The 21245-nt window shown below is 50.9% G+C and overlaps 1 pseudogene; it reads right to left on the minus strand.

The window, feature by feature from the left end:
• Positions 1-231: 231 nt before the first annotated feature.
• Positions 232-15853, minus strand: LOC141999537 (somatomedin-B and thrombospondin type-1 domain-containing protein-like; annotated as a pseudogene).
• Between the last annotated feature and the right edge of the window lie 5392 nt (positions 15854-21245).

Raw genomic sequence — 21245 nt, forward strand, 5'->3', positions numbered from 1 at the left:
CACATTCCTCTCAAAAACCAGTCGAAGGACTCGGGTTTTTTTGGAAACCGTTCCACAGCTAATTATGACATCACTCCCATGTCATCCCAAAGAACCATGGCATCACTTCCTCTCTCAGATTTGGCCTCATTCCAATTTTCGTCCATCATTAACTTTGGTGCTGGGGTTCTAGCAAGTTTGTCGCGTTTTAAATTATTTTTTTAAATAGGGTTATTGCAATTTTCTTCTGTTGTTAAAAATCTGCAAAATAATGGAAAACACGGAAAAAGAGTGGTCTTCCATTGTAGCTGCAGTGCTGGAGGTAGGTAGCCAGGTTTCAGCAATATAAAGTTCAAAAGAATGAAGACAGTCTTGTGCTTTGAAACAATACATAGTTATGTGGCCAAAAATATAATTTCATAGGAAGTGAGAGTTTCTAATGAAAGTGATACGAGGTAAAACGTGTAGCAAGAACTTCATTCAGAGGAGGTTTACCCTTCACTTCTTCTGCCTGTTTTCTAGTGATAGCCAGGAAAAGCTGGGTCATCAGCTTCAATCTGTCGCTCTCCCCTTCCCCTTGAAAGTTCATGACCCAGGTCGACAGAGGGTTACACAAAGATGAGCGACAGCAGAGGACACACACAGTTCTCTTGCAGAGACTCCTGGATCCACGAGCCCTGGCACCCAGCGATGGAGGGAGCAGTCCAGAAGGTCCTGTAATTGGAAGCACAGCCAAGGAGCAGGACTGGGTTAATCTTCCATCTCGCAGAATGCTCCATGATCAAGGGGAGCCCGTGAGTGGAGCTCCCAGCATTGCCAACCGCAGGTGTTCAAAAATCATGAGCCAGCCCCCCCCAAATCAGTGGTTTAAAAAGAATAAGATTGTAAAAATAAATAAGTCTAGGGTTCTTTTTAATTTGCCTTCTGGTTTTCGAGTGCATTTCGAAGTCACATTTTCAAGCTTTTCTCTGCAAAAATGAAGGCCCGAAGCGTATTTTCCTGGATGAAAGCTGGGAGTCTCGTGTGATCACATGACTCCAGGTTTTGAGGAAACCACCAGATAGCAGAAGACTCATGATTAAACTGCAAGAACGGGCAACACTGATTCCCACACAGCGCAACACGGGCCAGAACTGCCACTGGGATTCCAGCTATCAAAACCCTGGGGCACAGAGTGGAATAGACAGGCTCCAGGGGACAAAAGCTGCATTCAGCCCTACTTGGCTTGGGGGGGAGCGCTGCCTCAGTTCTCTGTAGGGAAGGTCTTTGAAGATCCCCAGCCCCATGCCCTGGGCTGCTGAGAGCAGCACAGTCCTTGCATGCTACTCAGTCTATGTCGTTGTCCCTCTCTTCAAATGCCCCACTGGCTCCCCGCTGCTCTCCAGGTCCAGCTTCGCTTCTTGTCCTAGCCTCCCAGGCCCTGCATAGCACTGCCCTGCCTCCAGGGGATCCCTCCTTACTTCACAAGCCTTCCCTCTGCCTGTGTATCCTGCCTCCTGCCAGCAGCCCGTCCTTTGTGCGTGGCTCAGGCACAAGCCCTGGTAGGAGGAGCTGGGGCATGCAGGGAGCACATGCCACCCCTTTGCTGGGACAGTGCGGCTGGCCATACTGCAAGGAGTCTACCACGGCCCAAACCCAGTGGGCAGGACTGGGGCAGGCGCAGGACATGGGGGATTTGCGAAGGTGGTTTGCGACTCTGGCTTACGACTGGGGGCTTCCCAGCTGGACAGAAAGTGGGGCAGGAGAGAAACCAAATAAGGACAAAATCCCTCCTCTGCGACACCGACAGTCCCTTGGGCTGAGCTGGCTGGGTAACAGCCCTGATCATCACTCCTCAGCCACTTACCTGGCTCCCTCCAGCCCATCCCCCTGGCATCGGGCCCCGCTGCCCACAGCGTCCGGCCGGCACTCCACACAGACCCGCCTCTCTCTCATCAGCTGGCTGCTCCACCAGTGCAGGTGGCAGGCGGCTCCCACCTGCTTAAGGCGGAAATAGACGCAGTAACTGGAAAGGGAGAGCGAGAGAATTAGCCAGGATGCCAACACCCCTCTGCAATGGGTTTCTGCTCCCACAGGGGCAGAGGTGGCCTGTGTGAGAAGAGAGGTTTGCATTTGCTAACCGTCTCCCTAGAGACCCAGCGTGCCAGCGACAGGCCCAGTGCACACTTTCCTATCCCTAGCGGACATCCCTGAAATCCCCAGACTTTAAACCAGCCGCTTGAATAACCCAACCAGGATCAGTACTCCATGGGCACCGACTCCAGGAGGCTCTCACACAAATCCTCGACTAGCAACAACTTGATGCTGAAAGCAACCTGGTAGCAGCCTTGCCACTGAATGAGAAATCCCGAGGCAGCATGGTCACCTAAATCCTACTGCCACCTCTGAACCTCGCCACATGTCCCTGCCAAAGGATCTCAAGTTCAACCCTAGATGAATCACACCTGCCCACCTCTCCCATTGCTCAAGGGAGTGTTTGATGTTGCACGCCATATAATTTTATAAAAATATGCTAATGAGTGTGAATATAATGTAACTGGAATATGCTTCATGCAAAAGGTCTCTCGTAAGGTATCATTACAAAGATGCATCCGATGAAGTGAGCTCTAGCTCACGAAAGCTTATGCTCAAATAAATTGGTTAGTCTCTAAGGTGCCACAAGTACTCCTTTTCTTATTACAAAGTTTATAATCTACCGAGTGTGGTCATCCTATTTGTATGTATGTACCATTCTTGTATCTGAAACTAGAAATATGAAATATAAATTCTGAGGGCCTATTGCACTTATGCAAAGTGTGGGCCATTCATGGTGGTCTGGAATCTTGATGGCTCCCATCAGCCAGGACAATTGACTGTGGATGGCTCTGTTTGCTTGCAGGCCTTCCTGTGAGTCAGGCCAGGAGGAATGAAGGCTTGGGCGTCTCACAGGACATGTGAACCATGTCACCTGGTACTGGAATCCATCTTAAACCTGGTGCTTTTAGAAGGGGGGAGCGGCAGGTAATGATCTAGTGATCCCTCTCCTGCCATCCATCTCCACCCTCTGACAAACAGAGGCTAGGGACACCATTCCTTACCCATCCTGGCTAATAGTCATTAATGGACTTAACCTTCATGAATTTATCCAGTTCTCTTTTAAACCCTGTTATAGTCCTAGCCTTCACAACCTCCTCAGGCAAGGAGTTCCACAGGTTGACCCCCCAAACATTCCACAATTCCCCTCCACATCTAGAGCATTTCTTCCTTCTCTCCCACTGTTCCCCACATTCACTTCATTTGTGGGGAGGGGAGAGACAGCGTTTGCCCAAACTGCCTGTTCCACACTGGACAGTGTCCTCGGCCTTCGTGTCAACATAGGAACCATGTGTGAGAACCAAGCGGCTATCCCACTGAATTCCATTCACCAGCTCTGCAGAGACCACGAATGGGCTGGGGAGGGGAGGAGCGGACAGGAGGGTGGGTCTTGGGACAGAAGGCAGGTTGTGGGGAGTTGAGTGGGACAGGCTGGAAGACATGGTTTCAGCAGAGGGACCCAAAAGTAGCAGGCAGCGTGGGTGGGAGATTACGCCGAACTCCTGGCCAGGCTTCCTGGATACCCAGAGGCATTCCACACTGCATGAAAGAGAACCTTCCTTGAGTAGCAATTCAATATGGTGCCAAGCCTGTGCCTTGCTGCTACCCATAGCCGTCACTCTTGTTCTCACACATACACACACACACAGACCCAGAGGGGAGCGGCCAGCAGAAGTGCCCTTGACTTATTCCAGCTACAGGCCCTACCATCATCTGTGCCTTTGTCACGCCAGGCAACCCCACAGCGGATTGTGAGGACGCATCCACCTCCAAAGATTCCAACTCCCTGCCCAGCCTCCTGGAGAAGTTGCAGCACCTGCCTGCTGCAGCCCTTCACGTGGCCATGGGAGTGGAATACCCAAGGAGGAGAGGCAGCACACATGCCGGTCACCATAAACCTGCAGATTGCAACCAGGGGCTTCTGGCTTGGGGCCTATTCTTGCCTTTGGAACTCTCTGGAACATCCTGGGCCTTTTCATGGTGCCCAGACCTGACTTATTCCCAGCATTTATCATCTCACTGTAGATCGGCTGCCTTCCATGCCAACCAAACAACAGCAGGCTGTCCTCTCGTGGGAAGTGCACGGCTGACCGCCACAAAGCACGGCATGAAGGACACATTAGGGTTCAAATGCTCATGGCCCAAGAATGTGTCAACGTGGATGTGGCCAGGGTTGGGTTTTTAAACTTGCTTGGAACATGAAACACGTGAGTCAGCTGGAGCCCTCGCCTTGGGGAAGTCAGCCTCCTGGTCAATCTGTCACGTTGGAACATCTAACTGGTGGCTCGTTAGACGTTCCCAAACCACAGGGCCTGCCTGCCTCCAGCAGACCTTCTACCATCTTTGGCCCCACCCAAGCCAACTGCAAAGTGAGCTCAGGCTCTTTATACAGCTGTGAAAGGTGAACAGAGACCGAGAATAAGCATCAAGAGCAAGTGATGTCACCGAGAGAGGAACGGACGGAGAACTTCCAGTTGCTGGCAGCTCTTCAGACCTGCAGCACAAGTTTCACTCTGAAGCAGGTCGTCCCTGTGTTTGTTCTCCCTTCCACGCCAGGGAGATGAGGGTCCCCCTCCCCAGCGGCTAGCACATTGCAGACATCAGTTCTTGCCTACAGGCACTGCTCCAGGGGAAGAAATCCTCACTCAGCTCTCGCTATGCAAGGGGACTTGGGAGAAAGGAAGGGGTAGGGGACCTTCTTATTGCAGTCATTTATGATGTTATCTTATTCACTGATGCTAGAGCTTCCCACTTCCTAGTTCTTTCTTCAGTTAAGCTAGGGAGACTGCAGCAAGTGTCCTGATGTTTGTAGACCATGGACTAGCGTGCCAGAGCGTGTCTCTGCACTACCAAGAAAGATCTGTGGCAGCCTGTCTCAGAGCCTGGGTCAACTGACTTGGGCTTGCACTACGGGGCTAAAAATAGCAGTGTAGGCCAGGCTCCAAAACCCAGCGAGGGGAGAGGTTCTCAGAGCCCAGGCCTGAGCCTGAGCGTTTACACTGCTATTTTTAGCTCCACAGCCAGAGCCCCATGAGCTCAAGTCAGTTGACCCAGGCTCAGACACTTGCTGCCGCAGGGTTTGGGTTTTTTGCAGTGTAGAAATACCTGGAGCAATGCAGGAGGGTATGGGAGGAGATGCTTAGAAGTCAGGACCTGGCATGGGTAGGATGAAATTCCTGGTGTAATTAGCGGAGTTTGGTCACTGTAAATGTTAGCAGCTGCCGATGGAGTTACAGCGCAGAGCCCTGTGTTCCCAAAGGGTGAGATGGACAAGCTGGATGGGAATCCCCCAGGAGTTCTAGGTGGGGCAGCTGCGTGGGGTGCGGGGCAGGCAGCCCGTCGGCCGCACGCAGCAGGGGGCCAGGGTCAGGGTCCGGGCCAATGATCTGCCACCCACCCCCTAGAGCCCAGGTAACACATTGTGGGCCACGATGTGTAATAAGTTGAGACCCACGGATCTATAGTGTCCAGTATGCTGCATTTCACCTTTATTTCTTTGATGTCCTGATGTGCGTATTATCTCAAACTGAACTCACTGTTAACGCCACACGCACCATCATATTCTAACCCCGGGATCCTTTCCTCCCCCTGGCCCGGTCTCAAGTTTTCTCCATCCGTGGGCCTTTGATTTGGACTCTTGCTCACCTCCCTTTTCATCTGCAAAGTTACGGAGGCTAGAGATTGAGAGAGAGTATCCAGGATCAAGGAGAACCAGCATGACGAGCAATAGGACAAAGCCCCTACACACTTGGTATAAGTTAGCGATATCAGCTACGTTCACTCGAACCTCAGCATTAAGTGCCAGGTACAGACAGAGCCCATTCAAAGTGGGCAGATAATCGGAAATGGAATTCTTCACTTTATTCCAATTAAGGAGCATTTTTCCCCCTGTCTGACAACAGGGCAGATTTGGGAGTCTCAAATTTCACCAGCAACTGGTGTGTGCTCAGCTCCCAAGGAGTGTGGCTACACCTTTGTTTTACACCATGCTAACAGCTACCATGGTATGCAGCATAGCCTAGTGGCTAGAGCTCTGACTAGGACACAGGAGACCACGGTTCTATTCCCAGCTTCTCCGTGCCTCGGCTTCTTCTGTACAATGGGGAGAAGGATACTGGCCTCCTTTCTAAAGCACTTTGAGACCTACAGATGCAAAGCCCTGTCAGGGAGCTAGGTACCATTATATACCTACATAACATGGGTACCTGAAAGATCTCAGGGGCAAACCAAAGGCACTTAGCTGAAGTTGGGAACGTAAATCACATCAGTCCTATAATTTATGTTTACGTTGTTGGAACATTCATAACAGTCACCGCGATTGCCGCATATGTTGTGGCAACATTAGGGCTGGTCCCGAGGATCTAAGTTAAGCACAAAACAGATTCGGGATACTTAGGCCCCTTCGTTTTCGGTTTTTATTTAATTTAATTTTTCCCTGGAATTTATCAGTGTTTATTACAAAAACAGGCGGAAATCGGTTAAAAAAACTATTAATTTTGCTGGGTAAATATCAGGGTTTATTTTGGCGGACAGAAGGATAGGATGGGGGGAGTATTCAGTAGAGCAAAGCTTTGATGAATGGAATTCAATGTGGTTTGCTGGAGAATTAAAACAGAACTCAAAACACAACGTCACCTCCGCGTTTAAGAAAATGATACATCTCTAATCCCCAAATAAAACTTTTCATTTGAATACAACTGTTTAGACTTTTCACAACTATTTGCCTATAAATCTTTACATTTAATAATTGGGCCACACCATGTGCTGCGCATGCACTCAACGTCCTCCTTTTCTCCGGTTTGTTTTTTAAACCTTTTGAATACTTCCTGGTGCTCGGAAACGTATTCGGAGACAGATTTTTGTTTTCCTCCCATTTTTGTGGGTCAGATCTTTAACCCATTGTCTGATAACAGCTTGAAATGTGTACTTGGTGGAACGGAGATTCATCAGTACATTTCGATGTGCGTGCACTTCGGAGCTTGTGTGCCTGTTTGTTGAGTGTGTGCATCTTCTAGATGAATACATAGCCTTACTTCAACAGGCAGCTTTGCATATACAGACAGACTAATGTATTGTCAATACACAGATTTCATGCAATATACTGTATTTTCCTAATAAAAAGTTATTTGTTATATATTTAAATGATACAAAAATAAGGTGGAAATCAGGAAAACAACACGAGTAATACTTTTTGTAAAGCCCGGGATTTTTTTTTTTTTAATAAAAATCAGTTTAAACTGAAAACGAAGGGGCTGAGGGATATTCCAAAGAGCAAAGTAAAAATCAGGCATGGAAGAATTGCTCCTAGTCATTACACGTGCAAACGCAGAACCGTGCACTAGCAACTCCATATAGAAAGTTATTTAAGAACCCATCCAGCACGTCAAAAGGCGAAAAGATAAAGACGAGGTCCCGATTTAGTGGATTTCAATGTACTCTGTGTAATCCATTGTGAATCCCCACAGCATTAGGAGTGGTGTCCTCTCTGTAAAGTCCAGGGCCCTGGGAGAGCTAGGAAAAGAAACATCTGTGTATGGGTGCAGCCAAACCCTCAACATCTGGACTCTAGACCTGTGCCAACAACAACATGTTGCTGTCATTTAAGGAAAGGTCACTCACAGGGACCAAACAGCAAGCATTCCGAGCACCGAAAGGCCCCAGCAAGCAAGCAGCTGCCTTGGTTTGGCAAAGAAGAAGTTACAGTTTCATGCGGGAACTGTCCTACCCAAATGAAGTCTGGAACAGCTAAAGAGATGAGGAATAAAGAAAGGAGGAACAGGCCAAAGAACCTGGATGGAGCTGTTCTGGATGTAGGAACACAATCCCCCATGGCCGCAGGCTACCACTGTGCAGGTTAGCCAATCTGGGACACAGCACCCAAAACACGACAGCAGTTCACAGATGACGACGACTTGCTGGATGGAGTAAACTTGTGCTGGTCAAGATCCTCCAAGTGCCTGGCTTCATATTAGACCAGATAAAAACAAGACCAAAATGTGTGAACTGCACCGACAGGTTATTCCACCCCTGCCTTCTGCAAGGCTGCTGGCACCTTCTTCTAAGGCAGCTGGTGCTGGCTACAGTCAGTGACAGGATACTGGACCAGGTGGGTCACTGGTCTGCTCCAATCTGGCGAGTCCCATGTTCCTGTATGCTTCAGATAAACACCCGGAAGTTTGGTGCTTCTCCCAATCTTTGTAGTCTGGAAAACAAAACTGAAAGTGTCCTGACAAAAGGCTTTCTTGTAAGATTTCCAGGACTTCATGGTTCTGATCAAGATTCTCAGAGTCATGGGTTTTCTGGCGCAAAGCAGGAAGACCAGAGGCAGCCACAGAAATGCGGGGGCGGGGGGAGGAGGAGGAAGGAGAGAGATGTTCAAACCCCAACATTGCTAGGAAACAGCACATGAGGTATCCGTAGGGCTTAATGGTAGATGGGCCAAGCTACCCCAGCCCCCTGGCTCTGTGAGAACAGGGCAGCACTCTATGGCCCAGCTGACTGATCTCCTGACCGGCCCAGAAAGGAAACACAGCAGATGAGACAAAGTATTTTAGTGCTCCCTGCTGCCTTTGTTCACATGTGACAACCTGTGGCATGTACCTTGGCTAACTGGCTCAGAGATGGTGCCCTGTCATTTCAAGGCTAGGAGTGGTCTCCCTGGCCAGGCACCCTGGCTCTTCGCATTTCAGCCTCCTGCACAGGACACGCTGTCTCGCTCTCCTGAGGTCACCCTACCCAGGACACGTGAATGGCACAAACTCCCAGGAAAGGGTTCGACTGACTGAACTTCAGTGCAGAAGGGAAAGAAATAGAAATAAAGGGGAAGTGCAAAGTGATCTAGCAAACATCAAGAAAATGCTTTCCCCAGACGGCCCCTTTTTGATTCCTCCCTCTTGTTCTCCTTCCGTTTTTTCCTCGTTTCTCTTTTACAGCCTCTTCCCTGTGTGTGTCTCTCTCTCTCTGCGTCACTACGATGGGAGCATCACTAGATGGGCCACTGTGCTCACTGCAAGGGGAGAACACTACAGCAGTGGCTACGGTGTGTCCTGACTTCCTCCAGCAAGGACTCGGCTAGACAAGGAGCACCCACAGGCCACCCGCTAACTATACTGGCTCTTCACTTCGCTGGCTCAGCAAGGCTGGAAAGATCTCAGGAGTTGCTGGCTGTGGTGGTCACAGGATCTCGCATCACCAAATCCCTGGACGACAAGCGGTGACATGCATGTCCCTCCACAGGCCTACTGGAGTTTTCCCTACCCTCCACACCCGCTCAGTTAGTTTGTTCTCCGTGCAGCGTGCACCCTCCCCCAGTCTGTCACAGACACTGGGCAATTTTCCTCTTAAACACACGGCTGTCAAGACAAATGGATTCTCCTGAAGCCAGTGGAGTTCTCCTGCATGAACACCAATGCAAAGGAGAGCCTTGTGCCCCAGCCACACCCAGCTTCCTCATCCAGCTGCCCCTCAGCAAACACCACCGGGAGTGAACCTGGCAGCTAGCAAGGCCTTGACGCCCACAACAGAGCTCCAAACGGCCCAGATCCCAACACACACCCCCCACACACACACCCCACGGCAAAGCCTCAAATGACCTAAAACAGCAGAGCCCTGACACGCATGAGACGACACCACCACAGCCCCTGTGCAAGCCACTGAGACACAAACGCCTCTTGTTGCCTCAGCACCATGTAGAAAGAGCTGGATTTTTTAAATAGGCAGCCATGCCCAAGGTGCATTTGAGGCTATGATTTGGCTTTATAAGAGTCTCATTCAGAGCAAGGAAAACCAGCAGATTCCGCATTAAGCCTGGAAGGCTGCGCTGACATTCCAGTTTTAATGCACATCATTAGCTCCCGTTCCTTCCCTTAAGCCACACACCAGGCGTTAATCCCACTCTTCTCACAGCCAGGCTGCTCACAAGACATGCAACCCTGAGCATACGGCTCACTTGGTCCTTGTAGCTATGCAGTCAGACAGTGTGCACGCTCAGGCATGTGAAATCAGGCCCAGGGCTGCATTCCTGTACGGGACACACACGGGAAGGCAGGACACAGTTCATATTATTGCAGGAATCTGTGGAGTGATACACGTTCTCCACACGGGAATGGATTGCCCTTCCCCATTAGCTGGATTGCAGACAGGGCTGTTTGAGAGTGGGAGTGGAAAATGAAACAAGGGACTCTTCTGCAGTGTGGTGCTGTCTCCCACCAGTCCCGGGCACTGCTGTTTGAAGGCTCTGGCTGCATTACAGAACTGCTGGGTTTTTAAGATGATGTGGTCTCATCTCCATCATTCGGATGACAGGCAGGAGGGTCCAGTGGATGGGCTGCTAGCCAGGGACTCTGGAGACATGGAGGATTCTGCCACAGACTTGCAGTGTGACCCTGGGCAAGTCACTTCATCTCTCGGGGTCACATTTTCAAAAGCACCTCAATTACTAAGTCCAATTTTCAAAAGTGATTTAGGCTCCTAGGTCACTTAGTCACTTCTGAAAGTTTTACCCTATGTGCCTCTGTAACCTGGAGATAATAGCACTTCCTACCTCCCCGGGGCAAGGGGAGGAGAACACACAGTGCAGATTGTGCGAATACTTTACACAGATTCAGGTACCCCACCACTACAACGTGCGTGCACGCTCCTCATACGTGTTACACGCACAGATGCATCTGTGCTAGAACAGGAGTGTTAGCACCTATCACCAAAGAGAGCGGCTGGCAGGCGCACGCTTCTCTGCTCAATCCAGGACTTGGGGAAAAAACAAACACCAAAATTAAGTCTCTCCTGCTCTTTGGTTACAATACCAAGAAGCCACTGGCCAGTTCAGCCATTGAAAAAGTCACAGAGAAAGTAAGACTATTGTTGTTAAGTCTCCGACAAGAGAAAATAGCTTGAACTTCAGCACCAGATAGATCTTCTCAAAGCCCCACCAATAGCCTCGCCCTGCAGTTCAGTTTCGGATCCCACTGTGCTTAATTCAATGAACACAACACGTTCCCGCACCCCCATTCATTCATTCTCTTTCCTCCTCTCTTTTCCTCACAGTCTCATTGATCTCCACTCTGCTCTCATGCCAGTGTGATGCCTTTGACTCTGATGGAGAAGTAGTCCTGGTTTACACCAGCGTGAGAGAGAATCAGAGGGTCGCTCTTCCTCAAGCACATCTGCAAGGACAGAGCGAACGCCCAGGCGACCAGCTTCCTGGGGCTGGGTCCTGCTGCCCTTACTCCTGTGAGCAAACCAACGGGGCGCTACTTACATGAGAAAGGGCAGCAGGTCACACCCCCGGCTATACCAGCACATATCAAACAGGTTTAGGGCTAAAGGCCTGGTATACAGGGCTTTGCTGTTTAACCACGATCTTGGCAGCCTTCATACTGGGGTAATGGGCCTGAGACATTCTCTCCCCCGCCCCCAAATCCTTCTCTTGAGCCTCCTGGACACTGTGCAACATTGTCATTTGTGCTCAGGGTCCATCCGTCCTCAGGCCAACAGAACAGTGCCATCAAATGCAGCCAGAACCATCAAGGAGTGCCTCTCACTCTGCCCATAGGGAAGAGAACCCCAGCCCCAGAGACACGAGTGGGACCTGCTTAGCGTGAGCTGGGGTAGAGGGCAGTCTCCAAGTCCCGATATATTTCATTACACCAAGGCCAGTTCCAGCTACAGTCACCCTCAGTGCGCAGAAAAGTTGTTCTGGGGCATGGATCTCACATGCACTACACAGTAAAACCCACCATGCACCTGCCATACCAGGTGCATCTCATGAACGTGCCAATCCTGGGCTTCCCTTCTGTTCACTGGAATGGGTGGCCCATTGAGAACTGCCACCCTGCTGGCAGCAAAGGGCCTAACAGGAGACAATGGAGGAGTCATGAAGCCCGTTGGCGTACACACACTGCGTTTGATTATGGGCTGTCATGGGGCAAGGCGCTTATCTTTTACACTGGGTTATTCCACTGTTTGGTGTTCCCTGACTTTGGCTTCCCTTTGCTGGAGCACCAGAGGGGGTTCTGAGCACCTGCCCTCTGGCGGAGGCATTGCAAAGTGGCTGGCCCAGTGCCTCCAGCTGCAGCTGAACGCTGCCTACCCTCCCCCACCACAGGGTGGGGACAATGAAACCCAACTAAAAATAAGGCCCACAGACTTTGTTCCTGCCCTGTATTCCAGGTGGGGTGTTTTTTTTTTCCCCCTAGACTCCTTCTCAGCCCTGGTCTACACTAGGACTTCAGGTCGAATTTAGCAGCGTTAAATCGATGTAAACCTGCACCCGTCCACACGATGAAGCCCTTTATTTCGACTTAAAGGGCTCTTAAAAATCGATTTCCTTACTCCACCCCTGACAAGTGGATTAGCGCTTAAATCGGCCTTGCCGGGTCGAATTTGGGGTACTGTGGACACAATTCGACGGTATTGGCCTCCGGGAGCTATCCCAGAGTGCTCCATTGCGACTGCTCTGGACAGCACTCTCAACTCAGATGCACGATTGTCTGCCATTGCTCTGATGCAGGGAGGGGCAACTGACGACACGGCTTACAGGGTTGGCTTACAGGGAGCTAAAATCAACAAAGGGGGTGGCTTTACATCAAGGAGTATTTCAGGCAGGACTTCACGGAGGGTTCCAATAAGAAATGGTGCACCTAAGTTATTGTTCTTATTGGAACAAGGAGGTTAGTCTGGCCTCTGATTGATACATGGCTAGATTTACCTCGCTGCACCTTCTCTGTGAGTGACTGCAGTGTGACCTAGAGGAATGAGTCCCCTAGACAGGGGGCGGGGGTTGCAAATGAGTACAAAACAAATCTGGTCTATTTCTTGTTTTGATCCACTCCATCTATCTTTTACATCTTTGGCTGGCAGCAGACGGTGCAGAAGGACTGCATGCCATCCACATCTTGTGGCTGCTCGGCAGAAGATGGTACAAGAGGACTGCTAGCAATCCGTATCGCCTGCCTGCTCACCATAAGATGGTTCAATAGGACTGACTGCAGGACTAAAGAGAATGACCTGATCAAGTCACTCCAAATTTAGTCCCTGCACCCATGTCTGCCCAGGCGCTCCTGATCGACCTCACAGAGGCGACCAGGAGCACCTCAGACATGACGATGACGGCTACCAGTCCTACTGTACCATGTGCTGCCACAAGGCAAGGGGTTGCTGCTGCTGTGTAGCAATGCAGTACCGTGTTTGCCAGCACCCAGGAGACATACGGTGACAGTGAGCTGAGCGGGCTCCATGCTTGCCGTGGTATGGCGTCTGCACGGGTAACTCAGGAAAAAAGGCGCAAAACGATTGTCTGCCCTTGCTTTCACGGAGGGAGGGAGGGAAGGGGGGCCTGACGACATGTACCCAGAACCACCCACGACAATGTTTCAGCCCCATCAGGCATTGGGATCTCAACCCAGAATTCCAATGGGCAGTGGAGACTGCGGGAACTGTGGGATAGCTACCCACATGCAACGCTCCGGAAGTCGACGCTAGCCTCGGTACTGTGGAAGCACTCCGCTGCGTTAATGCACTTAATGCACTTAGAGCATTTTCTGTGGGGACACACACACTCGAATATATAAAACCGATTTCTAAAAAACCAACTTCTATAAATTTGACCTAATTTCGTAGTGTAGACATACCCTCAGTAATGCTACTTTGCCCTACGCCACCACCGCCCATCGAGAGATCTCAGAGTGCTTTGCAAACTTTGAGCCTTACAAACATCCATAAGCGGAGAGGTCACTGCAACTAGCTTGCAGTGAAGCCCCGTTACCAGCATGACTACAAGTGACAGAAGGTCACACAATTTAATGCTACTAAGGCCAAGGCTCTGATTAGTACCCATCTACTTCACAGACTGTACATTCTTCATGGCAAATATTTTGGCTTAATATTTACTATACAAAGTTAGATACAACACACTGACTGTAAATAGCTTATTGTGCTAGATAATAGCGAATACAGTTTTATTACAGAGGCCCTTTGACAATAGTATTGCATTTTATACAACTAGAAGGAAGTGAGCTGTAGCTCACGAAAGCTCATGCTCAAATAAATTGGTTAGTCTCTAAGGTGCCACAAGTACTCCTTTTCTTTTTGCAAATACAGACTAACACGGCTGTTACTCTGAAACCTGAGCTACTGTAATCCGTGTCCTGCGGGATTCACTGAACGCAATGCACTAAACACCAGCAGGACATGCAAAAAGAACCTGAGGAGAATTTCGGAGTTTTTAAAACTCTTGATTACAAGGTTTAAAATTGAAGGGAAAACATACACAAAGTGAGGCATCACCCAACGGAGAGGAGGTTACTCTTGCGGAGACGTGTGAAACAAACAAAAAAGAGCCGCACATGGTATAAGAACAACTACTACAGGAGAAGTTCCGATTCCTTTACTCACGCTGCTACGCAGTAACTATTTACATCTACATACATACACGGCGACGAGTCGTACCTTGCACCACTAGTGTGACTGAAATCAACAGGCGCATGAGCAGAGTAAGGGGTATTTTGAGGAGTATGGAGAGAAGATTCAGGCTATAAATACATTTCCACTTTTTCCATTTTAAAACTGGATTCTTTTAATATTTCAGTTTAAAAATGAATACTGAACAGATCAACTCTGCTTTAAACACACTATCTGGAGTGGATCAAACCAATGGCCCATCTAGTCCAATGTTCGGTCTTCAACTGGTGCCAGCACCAGATTCTCGAGTGGAAGAAATCCCATGAGGAAGGAAGCCACACAGCCCAAGGCAGAGAGCAGTTGGGGCAAGGATAGTCTAGTGACCCCACGGTGATGAAACCAGAACCAGTGAAGTCCGGATGCGGCCTGGGAGAGCACCGCTGTATGCGCCAGGAATGGCTCTCCCAGCCGGTCACCCCAACAGAACCCAGGCCTTGCAATCGTCCCTTGCCTTTCCTGACAGGCAGATTGCTCACCTGAAAAGCCTCCTGGCCTTTAGCCACACCACACCGCCCACCAGCGCCCAGGGCCGGGCTGCCCCCATCGGGGCGCAGGGGCAGGCCTTCACTCTGAAAGCGGGACCCCCGTGTTCACACCTGCTAGCGTCCCCGTCGGTTCTCCTCCGCGGAGCCCAAAAGACACGGGCAGGCTCGCCCCTGCCGTGGGGGGTCCCGCAGCCACCCAGCCGCTGCCAGGGGACTCCCCGAGGGCCCTAGGCCCGAAGGAGAGAGGAAAAGCCCAGCGCAGAACCGGGGCGCAGCCGGCCCCAGTGGGAGCGGAGCTACTGGCTTCAGCCGGCAGCCGCATCTGGCTGCGGGAAGCGGAAGCCCGGCGGAAACAGCTGGCACAAAAAAAAACAAACCGTGCGGAGAAGCCCCATTGAAAAACCGGCTTCCTTCACTCCCCCCCGCGCCATGCACCGTGCTGCTAACGGGGCTGGCAACCCAGCCCGGCTGAGCCCGAACCAGCCCCTTCCAGGCACCGGCCTCGCAGCTCAGCAACGCGGGGCTGTTCGCCCCACTTCCCCGCCCCGGCTCCGGCGGAGTCACTCCGGAGTCACTCCGGATGCAGCGGCTCGGCAAAGCCAGCCCGCTTGTGCAGCGGCGGGGCCGGCCCAGCCCTCACCCGCTCGCCGGGGTAATCCCCGCAGCAGTCGCCCGCCTTCTCGCAGAAGGCGTCGCAGTAGCAGGGGGCCCAGGGCCCCTCTGAGGCCGGCGCAGGCGTTATTCCGCCCGGGGCAGCAGGGGGCGCTCCCCCGCCGGCCGCAGCCCGCCTCGGCCCCTGGCAGGTGCCCGGCCGCCAGGAGCCGGCCCCAGCGGAGCAGCCAGCGGCCCGGGACCCCCATGCTCGCTGCCGGCTTAGCGCTGCCCCGGAGCCAGCTCGCCTCCCAGCGCGGGGGCGGCGACGGGCGCCAGCCGCCGCAGGTTGGCCCCGTGCCCCGCTGGCCCGGCCCGGCTCGGCTCGGCTCGGCCCGCTGGCACCGACCCCGCCTCCGCGCGGGACAGCGGCTCTCAGCCCGGACACAAGCGTGGGGCTGACGCACCCGGCTCCGCGTGGACTGTGCTTTACAGGAGCCACGAGATCCCCCGGGGGCGGCCCCGGGCCATTGGCCGGACCCTGGGGGGGGGGGGAGAAAACTTTCTCTCGGTTCCACCTACTTTCTCCCCCACCTTTCACAAGCCCAGGACGAGGGGTGCTCCTGGGTCTTAAAGCCAGCACGCCCGAGCCTTGCACAGATCTGCCTTGGCAGGAGCTCATCTCTGTCTAACGGCCTCTGAACCAGGGAGCAAAGGAACTACCAGAAAAAAAGGCTAGAAGCCCTTGAGTGGCTAAGGCCTGGTCGGCAGGAAAACAGGTCAACCCAGCTCCATGGCTGGGCGAGTGAAAAATCCACATCGTTAAGCTGACTGAATACCTGGTGTAGCCAGCACTTGGTCAACAGGAGAGTTCTTCCCTCCATCTAGTTACTGCCTCTGGGGGAGGTGGATTTCCTACATCCAGGGGGAACCTCTCCCCTCACTGTAGGAAGCGTCTACACTGAAGCACTACAGGTGCAGTGTGTTAAGGGTAGAGGTCACATGAGAATAAACAACAACTTTGGCCCAACCTTTCAAAGCTAGGTGCCTAAAATAATAAGCTCCTAAATCCATAGATCCCTGAATAAAGTGGCCCCGTTTTCCCAGGTGTTGAGCATTTGCACCCGTCCTTGGCTTCACGTGGATTTGGAGGGCTGTGCACTTCGGAAAATCAAGCCACTTTCATTTAGGCGCCTAAATATGGAGCTAGGAGCCCATTGTTTGACACCCAAGCTTGACTGTTAGGGCCAGTTTGCTTACGTGGTTTTATGGAAAATAGGACTTACCCAAGAGATAACAAATGTGGGTGATAAAGGTAACTGCACAGATGTAATATACACTTTTGTAAGGTGTTTGTTTTAATACTGCATGCTATTCTGATTACAAAATTACTACTATGCAATATCAACCACCCAGTCAATGGATTAAGAACCAGTCTCAAAAAGTAGCTGTCCATGGGGAATCATCATTGAATGGGGGTGTTTCTAATGCGGTTCCCCAGGGATTGGTACTAGGCCCACCACTATTCAGCATTTTCATCAATGATCTGGAAGTAAATATAAAATCACTGCTGATAAAATGTGTGGAGGATACACATTACCGGAGTGGTAAGAAATGAGGCCAGGCAGTTATACAAAGCAATCTGGGTCATTTGGGAAGCCAGCCCCATTCAGATAAAATGTGTTTTAATACAGCCAAATGCAAAGTTATAGATCTAGGAACAAGGAATGGCTGGCCATACCTACAGAATGGAGGACTGTATCCTGGAAGGCAGCGAATAGGAAGGTCTGAATTATTCCATCCTGTAGAGAGAAGCGGTGCAAACAAATGAGAGATCAACAAGCCCAACTGCACAGAAATCTCCTACCAGTAAAATGGTGGCTGACAGGAGACACAGTTGTTTAGAGGCTAAAGTACTGGACTGGAAGTCAGGAGATGTCAGTTCTAATCTCTGCTTTGCTCTTGCTGTGGACATGGCCCTGAGCGTCTCTCTGCCTCAGCATGCTCACCTGCAGAATGGGTCTAGCACTCACTCACCTGGCAGGGTATTGGGAGGTTTAATTGCCGTTTGTAAAGCATTTCCAGCCCTGCACCTGAGAGGCACTCCAGATCAGCAACAGAGTATTATAACACACATCCCTTTTCAGGAGCATAACCCGTTTCTTCTAAACGCACTGAGCCAAATACAGTCCTGGTGTCAAGGGACTGAGTTCTACTCATGTCAGTAGAGTTCATCTTGCTTGCCCCATGGCAGAATTTGGCCCTATGAGTCAATTTTACAACTTTGACACCAGTACAACTCTACTGGCTGACTCCCACCTGACAGACAGGAGAGGGGAAGCAGGCTCGCCAAACTATGAGGAGCAGGACTGTTCCTAACAGGTGCTGAATGCAGATTAGGAGTCTAGAAGCCTCTCTTCTAATTGGAGCCATGACTATGGTGCTGAGGTTACTGTGCTGGGCAGTGGACGAATGACGCCTTCTTTTCAGTACTGCAGGCCAGGTTTCGTGGCATGCAGCAATACTCATGCCCTGGACACACATTTCAGACCATCTCAGACAGAGTATTGTGTTAAGATGAGAAGGAGAGGTCCATCTAGGACAATGACAGGAGCTTTTCAGTGCGGCTCTTGCCTTCTTGCTAGGAAGCACAAGGAGGAGGGGTGAGGGTATAGGCCAGGAGATGGCTGGCTCCCTTGAGCATGAACTGGGGGCCTTTCCCCTTTGATGGGACAGTCAGAGAAGCCAGTCAAGGGCCATTCATGGTTGAGAAACACTCTGCGCAAGGGGCAGAGCCTGCCTCAGGGGCATTAAGCAGCAGCAAGAAGTTACTGACAGGATCTTGTGTGTTGCAGTGGGGATGGGTTCAGTCTGGGCCTGTATGTTCCTCCCAACCTGCCCTGATCATCAGAGGGCAACAGTTTCAGCTCTCAGACCCTTACATGGTTTCCTAACTGTAAGCCTGGGGGTTGAGTCATAGAATCATAGCATATCAGGGTTGGAAGGGACCTCAGGAGATCTAGTCCAACCCCTGGGCCCCTGCTCAAAGCAGGACCAATCCCCAACTAAATCATCCCAGCCAGGGCTTTGTCAAGCCTGATCTTAAAAACTTCTAAGGAAGGAGATTCCACCACCCCCTGGGTAACGCATTCTAGTGCTTCACCACCCTCCTAGTGAAAAAGTTTTTCCTAATATCCAACCTAAACCTCCCCCACTGCTACTTGAGACCATTACTCTTTGTTCTGTCATCTGGCACCACTAAGAACAGTCTAGATCCATCCTCTTTGGAACCCCCCTTCAGGTAGTTGAAAGCAGCTACCCAATGCCCCCTCATTCTTCTCTTCTGCAGACTAAACAATCCCAGTTCCCTCAGCCTCTCCTCATAAGTCATGTGTTCCAGTCCCCTCATCATTTTTGTTGCCCTCCACTGGACGCTTTCCAATTTTTTCACATCCTCCTTGTAGTGTGGGGCCCAAAATTGGACACAGTACTCCAGATGAGGCCTCACCAATGTCGAATAGAGGGGAACGATCACGTCCCTCGATCTGCTGGCAGTGCCCCTACTTATACAGCCCAAAACACCATTGCCCCTCTTGGCAACAAGGGCACACTGTTGACTCATATCCAGCTTCTCGTCCAGTGTAACCCCTAGGTCCTTTTCTGCAGAACAGCTGCCAAGCCATTCGGGCCCTAGTCTGTAGCGGTGCATGGGATTCTTCCGTCCTAAGTGCAGGACTCTGCACTTGTCCTTGTTGAACCTCATCAGATTTCTTTTGGCCCAATCCTCTAATTTATCTAGGTCCCTCTGTATCCTATCCCTACCCTCCAGCGTATCTACCTCTCCTCCCAGTTTAGTGTCATCTGCAAACTTGCTGAGGGTGCAATCCATGCCATCCTCCAGATCATTAATGAAGATATTGAACAAAATGCCCCAGGACTGACCCTTGGGGCACTCCACTTGATACCGGCTGCCAACTAGACATGGAGCCATTGATCACTTCCCGATGAGCCCGACAATCTGGCCAGCTTTTTATCCACCTTACAGTCCATTCATCCAGCCCATACTACTTTAACTTGCTGGCAAGAATACTGTGGGAGACCGTATCAAAAGCTTTGCTAAAGTCAAGGAATAACACATCCACTGCTTTCCCCTCATCCCCAGAGCCAGTTATCTCGTTATAGAAGGCAATTAGGTTAGTCAGGCATGACTTGCCCTTGGTGAATCCATGCTGACTGTTCCCGATCACTTTCCTGTCCTCTAAGTGCTTCAGAATTGATTCCTTGAGGACCTGCTCCATGATTTTTCCAGGGACTGCGGTGAGGCTGACTGGCCTGTAGTTCAGGGCCCTCCTGCTGCTATTAAACCCTAGCAGAACAAAGATAGTTGCACCACCAAGGTTTAGGGACCAGCCCCAGAGCTGGGATGCTTAGTGAGGTGCAGGGTCTTGTACTGCTACATGCATCTCTAGTCAGCATGGCCTCCTATTCAGCAGTTTCCTTGGTCTTATTGTTTTCCACTGTGAGATACGACTGCCCAGGATTTCAAATGCAGCCTGGGCCAGTTCCCAGCTATTCCCAAAGCAAAGGCAGAAACCAAGTTCAGATGGGAGAAAGGCTAGGTGCTTTGATCCCCCTGTGAAGCTTGATTTGCCGACAATTTAAAACAGGCTCCCTGCCCTGGCTGCCCAACAGGTTGCAGAGAGAGGACCAGCCCTGGACAACTAAAGAAAGCATGCACTGTCCTGCCGACTGGCATCACTCAACACAAGGCAGCTCAGGCACCTGACAAGCCGAGATGCTCTCCTACCCTGGGCCAACAGAGAACCCAAAACTGAAACTACAACGATCAGGCAGGATTCAAAACCACAACGAACCTAGGCAGGCCCCTGGATAACATAACCCCTGAATAGTTGGAGTACATGGGGATGCAGTAGTGATAAACATTGTCCTGCAGAGTCTTTACTGTCGGTGATGCACTAAGATAGAAAGAACCCAGCTTGACTTTCAGATCCCAGGGGGAGTTTGCAGGGCTGGCAGTTTGGAGTGGGGGGAATATTTGTAAACAAAACACATTCCCTGATCCGCTAGGTCAATTTGTACAGAGCAGAGCTTCCCTGGATTGCACCTGGTTTTACTTTACAAGGATTTGTACCCACTCCAAAACTCTTCTATGAACTAGTTCACTGGAACATTTCAGACCTTGGCTCTTCGAGATGCACACAGCAGCAGAGAGACGGTTGTCTCTCTCCCGCAAACTTCTGGGGGTAATTTGCATCTCTTGGAAGGACAGGCAACCGCAGTAAGCATCACATTCACCACTGGGCCTTTGTTCATTTCATGCCGCATCCCTGCTCTGCTCCAGATGCAGAAGGCATTAGCCCTTCAGTTAGTTAACTGGTACGGTGTCTAGTGATTCCCCAAATAAAAGTGAGTGTTCAACAGTACAGCAGATGGCTGCAACATGGAACTCTGATCAGCACACCAGACTAATTAATCAGCACGTTTCCCACTCCATCAGGGCGTGCTCATTAAGACGATTCCTTTGTATTCCGAACTTTGATCCTACACATACTCCATTCTTGAAATTAACCAGAGCATTGACACCATGCGATTCAGAGGCATCCATGACAAAATAGCAGATACACAGACACACCAGAAAAA

The sequence above is a fragment of the Natator depressus genome, chromosome 15 (genome assembly GCF_965152275.1).
Source record: "Natator depressus isolate rNatDep1 chromosome 15, rNatDep2.hap1, whole genome shotgun sequence".
Classification (NCBI taxonomy): Eukaryota; Metazoa; Chordata; order Testudines; family Cheloniidae; genus Natator; species Natator depressus.